We start from the raw sequence: 14948 nt of genomic DNA, 5'->3' as shown, positions 1-14948 counted from the left end.
TCCAGAGAGATCCTCAGCTCCCTTCTGCCCCATCCCAAGTTCACCATCGGCCTGATGCCTGGCAGCGTGTCGGCTGACCCTGTCAGAACCTTTGGTGTGCGTTTGCTTTTAAATTCTCTGAAAGGAGAAGGAAGGGAGGGGTGGACTCCCGTGGAAGGCCGCCCTGGCAACAGTAATCAGATCCTAGGAATCCTGTTGTTTGTTTCTGGCCCATGTTTTTACAGATATTTTTGTCTGGGGGAGATGAGGTCCCATCCCTCCACTGGGGGGCAGTGTGTGGTACGGTAGGGGCCCGTGGCAGGTGTCCTGTCAATTATTTAATGAACCCTCCAAGCTGACCAGTCACACGCAAGCAAGGAGGTAGCATTTCCAGCAGCTCTGGGGTAAGGGAATAATTCCCCCTTGCTGCTGTATCAATATTCGACTAGTTTAAACATTAAATTGGAATGTCCTCTATCCAAGAAAAAAGATGGAGGATAATTTAGGACTCTGTTCCTGGAAGTCTGGTTTCATGGTTCACTTGTTCCTGAATCTCTGTCCTAAAATGGACCAGCCAGCACAAGGCATGCTGGGAAGTCTGCTGTGAGGTGGACAGGGTCGGACAGGCCTTCAGGACCTGACAATGGACAGAAGACTCAAGTGCAATCTAGGCTCCACAGTGGGGGTCGGGGAGGTCATCCCCTTCCCTGGGCTGGGAGCAGGAGCAGGAGGGAAAGGTGGTAGGTGAGACTAAACTCGGTGGGATGTCGGGAGGAAACACCCTCAAACAGGAAGACATTCCTTGCAGATATAGCCCACCACCAACAAAAATCGGGACTCAGCACCAGCACCCACCAACTTCCAAGGAAGAAAGATCAGAGAGGAGGTCCTGGCTGCTAGCAACAACTCAGGTGGCTGAAATCAGGAGGGCACTTCTTTTTTAATGTTTTTTCACAAAGTGTTTATTTATTTGTTTGTTTGGCTGCATCAGGTCTTGGCTGCAACACTAGACATCATTGTGTCATGTGGGATCTTTCTCTGCAGCACAGACTCTCTAGCTGTGGTACACGGGCTTAGCTGCTCCAAGGCATATGGGATCTTAGTCCCCCGACCAGGGATCAAACCCAAATGCCCTGCGTTGCAAGGTGGATTCTTAACCACTGGACGTCCAGGTAAGTCCCAAGAGGGCATTTATTACCCCACATGATATATTGGCTAAGGTACTTGAGAAGCTGCTGTAACAAAAATACCCCAAAATAAAGTCACTTAAATAAAGTAAAAGATTGTTTCTCTCTCAAATCGTTGCTCCAAGGTGAGTGTGCCAAGGCCGATGGGGCTTCCAAAAGACTACATGTGTGCTAAGTCGCTTCAGTCAGTGTCTGACTCTGTGACCCCATGGACTGTAGCCCACCAGGCTCTTCTGTCCATGGGATTATCCATGCAAGAATAGTGGAGTGGGTTGCCATTTCCTCCTCCAGGAGATCTTCCCAATCCAGGAATCAAACCTGTGATTCTTGCATTGTAGGCGGATTCTTTACCACTGAGGCTCCAAAGGACTCTAGCTGTTGCAATTTTCCAGCTAGTGGGAACGGCAGAACAGAGTGCCCAAGGCAAATGTCTTTTTTTTTTTTTTTTTTAAGTATAGTTGGTTTACAATGCTCTGTTAGTTTCTGCCTGCTAAGTCTATTCAGTGATGTCTGATTCTTTGCGGCCTTATGGACTGTAGTCCTCCAAGTTCCTCTGTCCATGGGATTCTCCAGGCAAGAATACTGGAGTGGGTGGCCATTTCCTCCTCCAGGGGATCTTCCTGACCCAGGGATCAAACCTGCATCTCTTATGTCTCCTACACTGGCAGGCAGGTTCTTCACCACCAGCGCCACCTAGGAAGGGTTTGTTTTACTGCACAGCAAAGTGAATGAGTTGTATACATAAACAAATGAAAGTGATTCTTTACTGTCAGAACCGCGAGGGAAACCCACGTATACATATATCCACTCTTTTAGATTCTTTTCCCATGTAGGTCATTACAGAATATTGAGTAGAGTACAGTAGGTCCTTATCAGTTATCTATTTTATATATAGTAGTGTGAAGGCAAACATCCTTAAGGAAATAATACAGAAATTGTAGGTATCACTTCTGTTTATGTCCCATTGGCCTGGACTTAGTCACATGGCCACACCCAACTGCCAAGGATGCTAGAAAGTGTGGTCTGCAACTGGGGCTCCCAGATGTCCAACTGAAACTCAATAAGTTTTATTACTAGAAGGATTACAGGAAGAATGGCCACTAGAGGACAGTTAACAGTGCCAACCACAAGCAACAAGGAGTCTGGTGATAGGGTTTCTCCAACGTTTATTAATTCAGTAGCTCACCAATGTCTTCATGTCTTAAAGGATCCAGTATAGTCTCAGGCTTCTTCCCTCATGGCCTCAAGATGGCTGCCACTACTCCAGCATCACACCCTTAGGCACTAAAGCAAAAAAGCAGAAAAGTGAATGTTCCTTCCTTGCGTCTATGAAAACTCAGAAATCCCCTTCTCCAACTGACTTCCTCTAACTCTCCTTGGCCAGAATAGCATTACATGTCCATTCCTGCTCCAATTACTAGCAAAGGGAGTGGCATGACCAAAAGTGGCCTAAGACCTGTTGAGAATCACCCTCAGGGCATGTGATATTTCTGCTCCATAATCATTTCTAAGAACGTAGAGGACAACTTAACTAAAGGAGAAGGTGAACTGTGACGCAGTCCCTTTACGAGGCTCAGGCAACTCCCTGATGCTGAGATGGACTTGCAGAGCTGTCCTGAGCTGGGGCAAGTTTCTAGGTCCTTATGGTCCACACTGATCTGTCACTGGAGACAGGCTGTCCCTGAAGAAATGACCTGGGATGAGCCAGTTTCTTCAGCCCAGGCAAATGACCTCTTCTGGTGTTTCTGACTCAGGAGCTTGGAGGAAGGATCCGCTTGACTCAGCCCCAGGCCTCTGAAGATGGGCTGCAGTCAGCTGAGGCCAGAGTCTCTGAGGAGGTGGGATGCAGTGTTTGGAGAAAAATCTATAACTGGGACTAAGTGTCACTGCTGCCTGAAGAGCCCAGAAATAAACCCTTATACTTATGGTCAATTATTTTACACGGGTAGCAAGACAATTCAATGGGGAAAAATCATTTTCTCAACATGTGGTGCTGGAAAACTGGATATCCACAGGCAAAAGAATGAAGTTGGACCTCCCCACACACATATTTGAAAACCAATTCAAAATGTATTGTCATGTAAGGGTTAAAACTATAAGACTCAGAAGAAAACATAGAATTTAATCCTTACCAGTTTGGATTAAGCAGCGGTTTAAATATGCCACTAAAAGCACAAGTGACTGAAGAAAAATATAGTTATATTGGACTTCATTAAAATTAAATTTGTTTTTATGTTTCAAAAGGACACCATCAATGAAGGAAAAAGACCAAATTCCCTGGCAGTCCAGTGGTTAGTCAGGACTCTGCACTTTCACTGCTGAGGTCCCTGGTCAAGGAACTAAGATCCTACAAGCTGCCTGGTGCAGCAAAAAAAAAAAAGAACTCACAGAATGGAATAATTTATTTTTTCAGTGGCGGGGGGGCAGTGCTTGTAGGGGCCTACTGCACAGTTTGTAGGATCTTAGTTCCTCGACCAGGCATGGAACTCTATGCCCTGTGCAGTGGAAGTACAACCATTGGACCACCATGGAATTCCCTGGAATCAATTATTAATTTTTATCAATAATATATCTGATAAGGGACTTGTATCTGGAATATATAAAGAATTCTTACAGCTAAAAAGCAACAACAAAAAGCAATTAAAAATGCACAATGGAATTAAAACATTTCTCCAAGGAAGATATACAATGACCAAAAAATACATAAAAAGATGTTCAACATCATTAATCATTTGGGGAACGGAACCAAAGCCACAGTGAGATACCAACTTCACACCCACTTCAGTTCAGTTCAGTCACAGTCATGTCCGACTCTTTGCGACCCCATGAACTGCAGCATGCCAAGCCTCCCTGTCCATCACCAACTCCCGGAATCCACCAAAATCCATGTCCATTGAGTTGGTGATGCCATCCAACCATCTCATCCTCTGTCGTCCCCTCCTCCTCCTGCCCTCAATCTTTCCCAGCATCGGGGTCTTTTCTAATGAGTCAGTTCTTCGCATCAGGTGACCAAAGTATTGGAGTTTCAGTTTCAATATCAGTCCTTCCAATGAACACCCAGGACTGATCTCCTTTAGGATGGACTGGTTAGATCTCCTTGGAGTCCAAGGGACTCTCAAGAGTCTTCTCCAACACCACAGTTCAAAAGCATCAATTCTTCAGTGCTCAGCTTTCTTTATAGTCCAGCTCTCATATCCATACATGACCACCGGAAAAACCATAGCCTTGACTAGACAGACCTTTGTTGACAATATCTCTGCTTTTTAATATGCTGTCTAGGTTGGTTATAACTTTCAAGGAGTAAGCGTCTTTTAATTTCATGGCTGCAATCACCATCTGCAGTGATTTTGAAGCCCAGAAAAATAAAGTCTGACGCTGTTTCCCCAACTATTTGCCATGAAGTGATGGGACCAGATGCCATGATCTTAGTTTTCTGAATGTTGAGTTTTAAGCCAACTTTTTTACTCTCTTTCACTTTCATCAAGAGGCTCTTTAGTTTTTCTTCACTTTCTGCCGTAAGGGTAGTGTCATCTGCATATCTGAGATTATTGATATTTCTCCCAGCAATCTTGATTCCAGCTTGTGCTTCCTCCAGCCCAGCATTTCTCATGATGTACTCTGCATACAAGTTAAATAAGCAGGGTGACAATATACAGCCTTGACGTACTCCTTTTCCTATTTGGAACCAGTCTGTTGTTCCATGTCCAGTTCTAACTGTTGCTTCCTGACCTGCATACAGGTTTCTCAAGAGGCAGATCAGATGGTCTGGTATTCCCATCTCTTTCAGAATTTTCCACAGTTTATTGTGATCCACACAGTCAAAGGCTTTGGCATAGTCAATGAAGCAGAAATAGATGTTTTTCTGGAAACCCACTAGGATGGCTATAATCAGAAAGATGAGACAATGACAAGTGTCAGAGAGATGTCACACATGGCTGGGGGACATAAAATGGCATAGCCACTTTGAAAAACATTTGGGCAATTCCTCAAAAAGCTAAGCATGGAGTTACTTCATGACCCAGAAATTCCCTTCACCAGTGTATACCCAAGAGAACTGAAAACATGTATCCACACAAAACACGTACATGAATGTTCTTTTTTTTGCTGTGCCAGATCTTAGTTGCAGCACGTGGGATCTAGTTCCCCAACCAGACATATAACCCAGGCCCCAGGCATTGGGAGCACAGTCTTAGCCACTGGACCACCAGGGAAGTCCCACATACATGAGGGTTTATAGCAGTATTATCGTTATAGCCAAAGGCGATAACAACCCAAATATCCACCAACTGATGAATGGATATATCCATACAATGGAATATTATTCTGCAATAAAACGGTAGCAAGTACTGACACGTGATATAACAAGGATGAACTTTGAAAACATGCGGAGTGAAAAAAGCCAGACAGAAAAGGCTTTAGAATCGTTATGAATAGATTCATACGATTCTAAGAGAATCATATGATACTATTTATATAGAATGTACCAAATAGGCAAATCCATAGAGACAGAAAACAGATTAATGGTTGCCAGGGGCTGGAGGGAGTGGGGAAGGGAAGTGACTACTAATAGGAACCGTGGTTCTTTTTGTAGTGATGAAAATGTTCTAAAATTAGTAATGATGGTTGCCTAACTCTGTGAATATACTTTTAAAAAGCCAATGGGGCAAATGCTATGGTAATAATAATATTATTTTTAAATATATAATTTATATTTTATATGTTATATTTATCTGTTTACCTTGGTCCCAGGGATGAGGAGACTAGCACAGCCTTGTGGCAGTCCCAGCTTCCAATTCAGTGAAACCATTGATCTGCCCACTGTTGGAAACATTCCCCCTGCAAGTTTCAGGGAAAGGAAACAAAAATTCTGTGAGCAAGCGCCGGGTATAGTCATGATTCCTGCCTGTGTGTTTTGTTACAGGATTTGTTGGTCTCTGATTCACAGACAGTGTAGCCTCTAAAGTCAGGACCCCATTTTTCAGGTGTTGCTTCCCAACTAGTCATCCCTGAGTCTTCATGGTATGGGTCATGCCCCATACTCTATGACCAGCTGTTTCTTTTACTTTTTTAAAAAACTGTATTTATTTATTTTTGGCCATGCTGGGTCTTTGTTGCTGTGCTCAGGCTTTCTCTGGTTGCAGTGAGTGGGGTCTTCTTATTGCAGAGGCTTCTCTTGCTGCAGAGCATGGGCTCTAGAGCAGCCAGGCATCAGCAGAACATGGTACATGGGTTTAGCTGCCCCCCTGGGAAGTGGGATCTTCCTGAACCAGGGATCGAACCTGTGTTCCCTGCATTGGCAGGTGTATTCTTAGCCACTGGATCACCAGGGAAGTCCTAAACCAGCTGTTTCTGAGTGGCAAAGCATCTTGGAGACAATAGGTTAAGAAAGGCCCACTCTGCCCTGGCTTGTAGATGAAGTGTGCCCAATTGTGCTCGCCCAGCTATCAAGAAGGACAGGGGCGGGGGGAGCAGCAGCTCTGACCCAAGTCATGAGTGAGACATGAATCCCATCCCCACCTCACCCCCACCCCCACCCCAGCTGAAATGTTTAGGAAGAGTTCATTTTACTGGAAAGGAAACAAGGATTGAATAGCGATGGCTGAGAGAGAATTTTACCATCAAGATCCTACAAGATGATATTCAAAATGGAAATGATGATGAACCAAAACAATGTGAATGGACTGAAAAATTATTGTTGTTGTTGTTCAGTTGCGGAGTCGTGTCTGAGTCTTTTGCAACCCCATGGACTGACGCCCACCAGGCAAGCTCTTCTGTCCATGGGATTTTCCAGACAAGAATATTGGAGTGGGTTGCCATTTCCTTCTCCAAGGGATCTTCCTGACCCAGGGATTGAACCTGAATCTCCTGCATTGGCAGGTGGGTTCTTTACCACAGAGCCACCTGGGAAGCCTATACCAAACACCACTGAACTTTATACTTAAAAATGCCTGAGAGGGGACTTCCCTGGTGGTCCAGTTGTCAAGACTCCAATGCAGAGGGAGCGGGTTCAATCCTTGGTCCGGGAACTAAGACCCCATATGCCTTGCAGCCAAAAAAAAATTATTTTGTAAATGAGAGGATACATTATATGTTCTGCATATTTTACCACAATTAAGTTTTTAAAATGATAATAAAAAGGAGATGGGAAGTGTGAAGCCAGGTCAGGAAGCACTATGGCAAAGTCAGTGGCTCAAATTTGAAAGTCATCCAACAGATATGTGTCAAGGCTGACTTATGCTTAAAAGCCAGAAGTCCCAAACCAGAAGGTCCTCAAATTTCAGGGAAATTTAAACAGCTCACTATTTGCCTTTAGCCATCCACTGTTTTTAAAGTAGCATGGAACTCTCTCATGACAAAACTTTCTTGGTCTGAAAGGCCACAGCTGACTCCAGTGAATAACTGTCTGTTTAAACGGGGGCGGTGGGAAGGAAGGATGAAGACATGGTAACGGTGATGATTGATGATGGTAGTGGCAGTGGCTGCTAACATTTTCCAGCCCTTATTCTCAGTCAAGCACTATCATGGCGTGCTAAGTCACTTCAGTTGTGTCCGACTCTGTGCGATCCTCTGGACTGTAGCCCTCCAGGCTCCTCTGTCCATGAGATTCTCCACGCAAGAGTACTGGAGTGGGTTGCCATGCCCTCCTCCAGGGAATCTTCCCAAGCCAGGGATCAAACCCATGTCTCTTAGGTTTCTTGCACTGGCAGGCAGCTTCTTTACCACTAGCGCCACCTAAGCACTTTTTATACACTAACTCATTTACTTCACATTCAGCCTTTGAGGAAGGGTGTATATTGACCCCACTTCGCAAGATCTGGAAACACCTTCTAAGTTAAGGGTGTATATTGACCCCACTTCGCAAGATCTGGAAACACCTTCTAAGTTGGGATGATTTGTTTGTAGTCAATGTCATTTTGACATTGGTCTTTCCACTTCCGTGTTTGGCCAGTCTGACTCCTGATGAAGCATGCAAGGTGAGTCCCCCTGGAAAGATCAGAAAGAGACCAGCATGGGGACCGTGTCCCTGGAACCAGCTACCTGGCTCCCCTGCCCTCAGACCTCTGTTCTCAGCCAACGCTGCCCTGTCAGGCTCTCTTCCATTTCTGCCTCTGCCTTAACCTCACCATACTGGAGCTCCAAGCTCCATCTCCTGGCAACCCCAACCCCCTTCACTTCTGCATTTGTCTCCCCCAACTCCTGAGCCTCCCCATGCTGTTCCCTGTCCCAGGAAAGTCCCCACATAACCAGAAACCCAAGAGAAGCCAAATAAACCTGAATATTTCTTCACCAGGAAACTTCACATCCTAGCCATACTGGAAAAACAGCATTTTTTTTTTTTTTTAATCAGAGTTCATGAAACCTCCAATTACTTCGCAATGCTTTGGCAGAGAACAAAACAAACAAAAAACAGCATTTCACCAAATGGATTTCTGGCTGTTGCAAAATGATCATCAACTGTCCCTACTTCCCAGAGAGACTGAAAGGAAAATTCATTTACAAACAGCTTCTTACTTTCCATTTGGGTTTTAAATATAGTCCGACCCCTAGTTCAATTACAGAAGGTCAGAACTGAGGTTGAGGGAAAATATTCACACAAAGAAAAGGAAGACAAGATCAGCATCCAGTCCAGAGCCAAGAAACTGCTGGAAGCCCTCAGCCCAGCCCAACCCTTTCCCATCAAAAAGCCACAGAATTTCAGGACTGAAAGTTACTGTAGACCTACTGGCCCAGCTGTTACATCCCTGGACAAGCATTTTCCCTTCAATTACCATGATTTGATATGTGAAAACAAACACTGACATTAACAATGGCTTAAAGAAGGTAGACTCTTGAGAACCCCTTGGACAGCAAGGCAATCAAACCAGTCCATCCTAAAGGACTGAATATTCATTGGAAGAATTGATGCTAAAGCGGAAGCTCCAATACTTTGGCCACCTGATGTGAAGAGCTGACTCACTGGAAAAGACCCTGATGCTGGGAAAGATTGAGGGCAGGGGGAGAAGGGGACAACAGAGGATGAGATGGTTGGATGGCATCACCGACTCAATGGACAGGAGTTTGAGCAAGCTCCGGGAGATGGTGAAGGACAGGGAGGCCTGGCGTGCTGCCGTCCACAGGGCTGCAAAGAGTCAGACATGACGGAGCAACGGAACAACAACAGAAAAAGGCAGAATTATTTCTCTTTTCTCTTAGGTCAGAGGCCAGAGGTGGGAAGTTAGGGCTCAAGGATTTATCCACCCCCCGAATTCATTCAAACACCCCAGGCTTCGGCTACTCAGTCTGTCCATTCACACTCAGTTTTCATCTCATGGTCCAAAGCAGTTGCTCCAGCTCCTGCCATTGCACCCATACTCAGTCAGCAGACCTGACCCAAAGATCACTCTCATCACTTCTGCTCTCAAGGGGAACGGGCTGGGGGGAAACAAAGACAGTTGTTAGTTGGGAAGCCAGGTGCCCAACCAAAAAATCTGTTGCTACATAAGATAGAGAAATGGGTGTTAGGGAGGAACTGGCCATGTCTGCCACAGAGGGCTCCTATGGAAAAATGCAAGTCATTTTATAACACAAATTTCCAGAATTCATTGTGCTGAAGCATGAAGAATGTCACATTTTGTTTTATTTGGAACTCGCTAGCATCTTGGGCACAGTTCCACTTTGTTGTTAATGCCAAAATCACATCTCAAGAAAAAAATGCAATGGCTGTTGGACTTGGCTGCTGGTGGACTCTGGACTGCTTAGACTTGATTCTGGGCTCTCTTCTCACAAGGCAGATAGCTTTGGGCAAGTTACCTACCTGCTTGTGACTCAGTTTCCTCATCTGTAAAATCAGGGATGTGGTTGTCAGTCTCCAAAGATGACCCCAAACAGTCCCAGCCCCCCATACACACAGGCCCTTCCTCCATCACGACTGAAGCTTACATCTAATCCTTGAGTCTGGGATGGGACTAGGACCCAGCAGAAGTGCTGGGCATGCCACTCTGGGCCTGACCTTTAAGAAAACAGGCAGTTTCTACTTCTTCCCTCTTGAACCTGAAGCCTAAGCAGCTGCCTGGACAGGCCCGCATGGAAGACAACTAGGCTCCTAGCTCATCCAACAGTCTCCACTGAGCTCCCAGCCTTGTGAGGGAGTCCTGTGGGAAGGGAATCTTCCGGGCAGTCAGCTATCCCTGTTGCTGTAGAGCTGAAGGGTGATCCTGAAGGGTCCCTGAAATGCAAACTGTGAGCAAAGAAATGATTGTTGTTTTAAGCTGCTAACTTTGGGGATGGTTTTTAATGCAGCAACAGATGTTACTGTTTAAGCACTAAGTTGTGTCCGCCTCTTTTGTGACTCGCTACATGGACTGTGGCCCGCCAGGCTCCTCTGCCCATGCGATTTTCCAGGCAAGGATACTTAAGTGGGTTACCATTTCCTTATCCAGGACATCTTCCTGACCTAGGGATCGAATCCCCATCTCCTGCATTGTAGGCGGATTCTTTACCACTGAGCCACCAGTGAAACGCACAGCAATAGATGACCAGAAGGCAGACTGATAGGTACAAGTAGGATGCTGTTGAAATAAAAACTTTAAACATGTGGCACTGGTTTGGGAACCAGATGGTAGGAAGGACTCGAGGGAACTGTTAGTGAAGCTTAAAGAACCGTGAGGAGATTGCTATTGGATGCTGAAGAAAATAGGACCCCAAGAAAAATAAACATCATATATTAACACATACATGTGGAATCTAGAAAAATGATGTAGATGAACTTATTTGCAAAGCCTACACAGAGACACAGACATAAAGAAGAAACATGTGGACACTAAGAGGAAAAGGAGCAGGGGAAGAATTGGAAGACTGGGGTTGACACACATACAAATACTACGTATAAAGCAATTGGAGAAGGAAATGGCGACCCACTCCAGTGTTCTTGCCTGGAGAATCCCAGGGACGGGGGAGCCTGGTGGGCTGCCATCTATGGGGTCGCACAGAGTCGGACACGACTGAAGCGACCCAGCAGCAGCAGCAGCAAGAACGGACTGGACAGCACAGGGAACTTGACTCAGGCTCTGTGGTGACCCAAATGGGAAAGAAATCCAAAAAGGGGGATATGTGCACATGCAGAGATGTACAGCAGAAACTAACACATTGTAAAGCAACTATAATCCAATAAAAATAAAAATTAATTAACTGAAAATGAAATTTGAAGAAAAAACTAGGACCCCGGTAGGTAGCCAAGGCTGGATAAAAGCAGACCCTGAGTGAGTAGGCGGCCTCAGTTTGCTCGTCTGTGGAGTGGGGGTAACACAGACATCTTCCTCCCAAAGCAGTCCAAGGAATGGATGAGTTAACGTGTGTGCACGGTGTCAGGCATATAGCAAGCATTCTGCTTTCACCATCAGCCTAATCATCTAATGAACAGATGAATGGAAGATGAATGGAAACCATAAGGTAGACAGAAAAGGCTATAATTAACCCCATTTTACAGATGAGAAAATTGAAGCTCAGAGGTATTAAAAAGGTTGCCAGAGACAGAATGGGTACAATTATTCTCACTTTACAGATGAGGAAACTGAGGCTCAGGAAGTTAAGTAACAAACTCAAGGTCAAAGGCAGTGTCAAAGGCAGGCCCAAGCTTCCTCTCTGTCCTCAGTCACATCCCCCTCTTCAGAATTCTGCCCTAACCCAGCAGGGTTTCACAGAAGGCACAGGTGGCCGTCGTCACCAGTGGGCAGGAGGACAAGTGGCCTGAGATGATGGGAGGTCCTGCAGTAGCTTGAACCTTCCAGTCACATCTGCCCCGGGCCTCACCAGCTCAGGTCTCACCTGCTCAAGTGTTGCAGGGAGTCCCCTGGGAAATGTAGGCTCAGGAAGGCCCCACCCCCTCCCAATGGGCTCAGCACCTGCGCCTGCCTAGGAGGATGGAGGTGGGGGTGGGTGAGTGTAGGGGGGAGTGCGGGGGCAGCAGGGACAGCTGGACTTGGAGACCCTCAGGACCTCGCCCCCAGCTGGCTGGTGCACCATTGTTGGGTCCTTTGGGTTTAAGGTGCTATGTGGCTGGAACTTCCTCAAGAAACAGAAATTACCGGGAAGAGAGTGTTGAGTTCCTAATGGGTAGCAGACAGCAAGGGCTGGGTGTCTTTCTGGATTTTTAGTCAAAGGATGTAGTCTGTTTGGAAGGAAGGGAAGTGGAAAGGCATGGAAGAAAAGTCCAGAGTGTGGAAGTCAGAGGCGGGGTGGACTGGCACCTCCGGGAAGTTTCGGGGGGCGGGGGGAGACTGCAGTTCGGAAAGGCTCCCGCGGATGAAGAACGTTCTTTGTGCCCGGCCCTGAGCTCCATGAACCCGCCAGGTGGGGACCAGCGGCGAGTCGTCCACAGGTCCCGCCCCGGACCCCAGCGGGTCCTCAGTGCAAGCTCTCCATCCCACCGACCTCTGGAGAACCAGGGGCGCAGAAGAACTAGGGGACCCGGCTAGACGAGCTGAGCGCGGCGGGGCAATAAACCGGAGAAAGGCCGGCGCGGGAAGAAGCTGGAGGGGGACAGGAGGAGGATTTTTATCTTGAGCGCTGGGGGGCTCGGTGCTGCCTCCTGGGAGGCAGATGAGGGGGCTCCGAGGCGCCCGGGGACACCCGCCGCCCCCCGGGGAGTCTGCGGGCGCCCTCGACGACGGCCGCGGGGCGGGGGACGCAGGTCTCGGCAGGTGGACCCCCGCCCCTCACGGGCGCCCAGCCGGCCTCTCCCACCCTGGCTTAGGGCCCCGCACCCCCAGATCTCGCAGCCTCAGGACTGCGCCACCGGCCTGGAACCCTCCCTCCACGCATTTAACTCCGCGTCCTGCCAGGCCTCCCCAGCAGCCTCCCTCGGCCGTGCACCCCGCCCGGGGACAGTTTCCCCAGAGCCCCACAGCCCTCGGGTCCAGCGTCCTCTCCCCTCCCCATAGGGGGGTCCGCTGGCTCCGACAGACAGAGGCCGAACGAACCTGAACAGCTGGAGCGGCGGGAACCCGGGGCGCGGCGGGTCAGCACCCTCGCCCCGGATGGACCCCCACGCCCGCCTCCCAGGGGCGGCCACGTGGATGGAGGCAGAGACCGCAGGACCCGGCGTGGCCGCCGGGAGCCCTTTCCTGGACCAAGGCCGCCCCCTGGAGGCCAGAGCCTCCCAGAGGGCACGTTCCGCGGCTCGAAGCGCCCCCTAAGTCTGATCTCTGGCCGGGTGCGCCCCTGAGAGCCCCACCACCACCACCACCACCTCTCGCCAGCATCCCATCCACGACCGTAGGTCTATAGTGGAGAAGGAGCGGCCCGGAGGGCAGATTTGAATCCGCCAGGAACCTGCCTCTTGTCTTGCACTACCCCCTCCTCTGGGTGACACGGGCACACCCTGAGTACACACGACACGCGCTCACACACATCCACCTGTGCCTCCTCGCACACGCGTCCACAGCGCCCTTTCTGCAAGTGTGGTCCGCCCTTCTGCCCACCTCACCTCGCCTGGGTCATCCCCAGATGGTGCTCCCTAGGCCTTGGCCTCCCCCCTCAATCCCTCTTGCTGCTCAGGTTAGCTGCAGGGCAGGCGTGGGTGCCTGCTCAGTCCTTCTGTCCTATCTGACCCCACGGACTGTAGCCCACCAGGCTTCTCCATCCAGGGGATTTCCCAGACAAGGATACTGGAGTGGGTTGCCTTTTCCCCTCCAGGGGAATCTTCCTGACCCAGGCAGGTAACCAGAGTCTCCTGTGCCTCCTGCATTGGCAGGTTCTTTACCCCCGAGCCACCTGGGAAGCAAGGGCAGGGGTTCAGTTCAGTTCAGTTCAGTCGCTCAGTCGTGTCTGATTCTTTGCGACCCTGTGAACTGCAGCACACCAGGCCTCCCTGTCCATCACCAACTCCCAGAATCCACTTAAACCCATGTCCATCGAGTCGATGATGCCATTCAATCATCTCATCCTCTGTCATCCCCTTCTCTTCCTGCCCTCAATCTTTCCCAGCATCAGGGTCTTTTCCAATGAGTCAGCTCTTTGAATCAGGTGGCCAAAGTATTGGAGTTTCAGCTTCAACATCAGTCCTTCCAATGAACACCCAGGACTGATTTCCTTTAGGATGGACTGGTTAGATCTCCTTGAAGTCCAAGGGACTCTCAAGAGTCTTCTCCAACACCACAGTTCAAAAGCATCAATTCTTCGGCGATCAGCTTTCTTTATAGTCCAGCTCTCACATCCATACATGACCACCAGAAAAACCATAGCCTTGACTAGACGGACCTTGGTTGGCAAAGTAATGTCTCTGCTTTTTAACATGCTGTCTAGGTTGGTCATAACTTTCCTTTCAAGGAGTAAGAGTCTTTTAATTTCATGGCTGCAATCAGCATCTGCAGTGATTTTGGAGCCCAGAAAAATAAAGCCAGCCACTGTTTCCACTGTTTCCCCAGCTATTTGCTATGAGGGGATGGGACCGGATACCATGATCTTAGTTTTCTGAATGTTGAGCTTTACGTCAACTTTTTCACTCTCCTCTTTCATTTTCATCAAGAGGCTCTTTAGTTTTTCTTCACTTTCTGCCATAAGGGTAGTGTCATCTGCATATCTGAGGTTATTGATATTTCTCCTGGCAATCTTGATTCCAGCTTGTGCTTCATCCATCCCAGCATGTCTCATGATGTACTCTGCATACAAGTTAAATAAGCAGGGTGACAACATACAGCCTTGACGTACTCCTTTTCCTATTTGGAACCAGTCTGTTGTTCCATGTCCAGTTCTAACTGTTGCTTCCTGACCTGCATACGGGTTTCTCAAGAGGCAGGTCAGGTG

The 14948-nt window shown here is 48.1% G+C and overlaps 1 long non-coding RNA gene across 1 annotated transcript; it reads right to left on the bottom strand.

The window, feature by feature from the left end:
* Positions 1–2359: 2359 nt before the first annotated feature.
* On the bottom strand, positions 2360–13205 carry LOC129536723 (uncharacterized). Its single transcript, XR_008681862.2, has 3 exons — positions 13124–13205; positions 5905–6002; positions 2360–2450 (listed from the first exon to the last, which is right to left on the bottom strand). It is a non-coding gene; the product is annotated as an uncharacterized LOC129536723 (long non-coding RNA).
* Between the last annotated feature and the right edge of the window lie 1743 nt (positions 13206–14948).

The sequence above is a fragment of the Moschus berezovskii genome, chromosome 6, assembly GCF_049115385.1.
Source record: "Moschus berezovskii isolate FMDL1 chromosome 6, NW_MosBer_1.0, whole genome shotgun sequence".
NCBI lineage: Eukaryota > Metazoa > Chordata > Mammalia > Artiodactyla > Moschidae > Moschus > Moschus berezovskii.
This window is presented reverse-complemented; position numbering and strand designations above follow the sequence as displayed.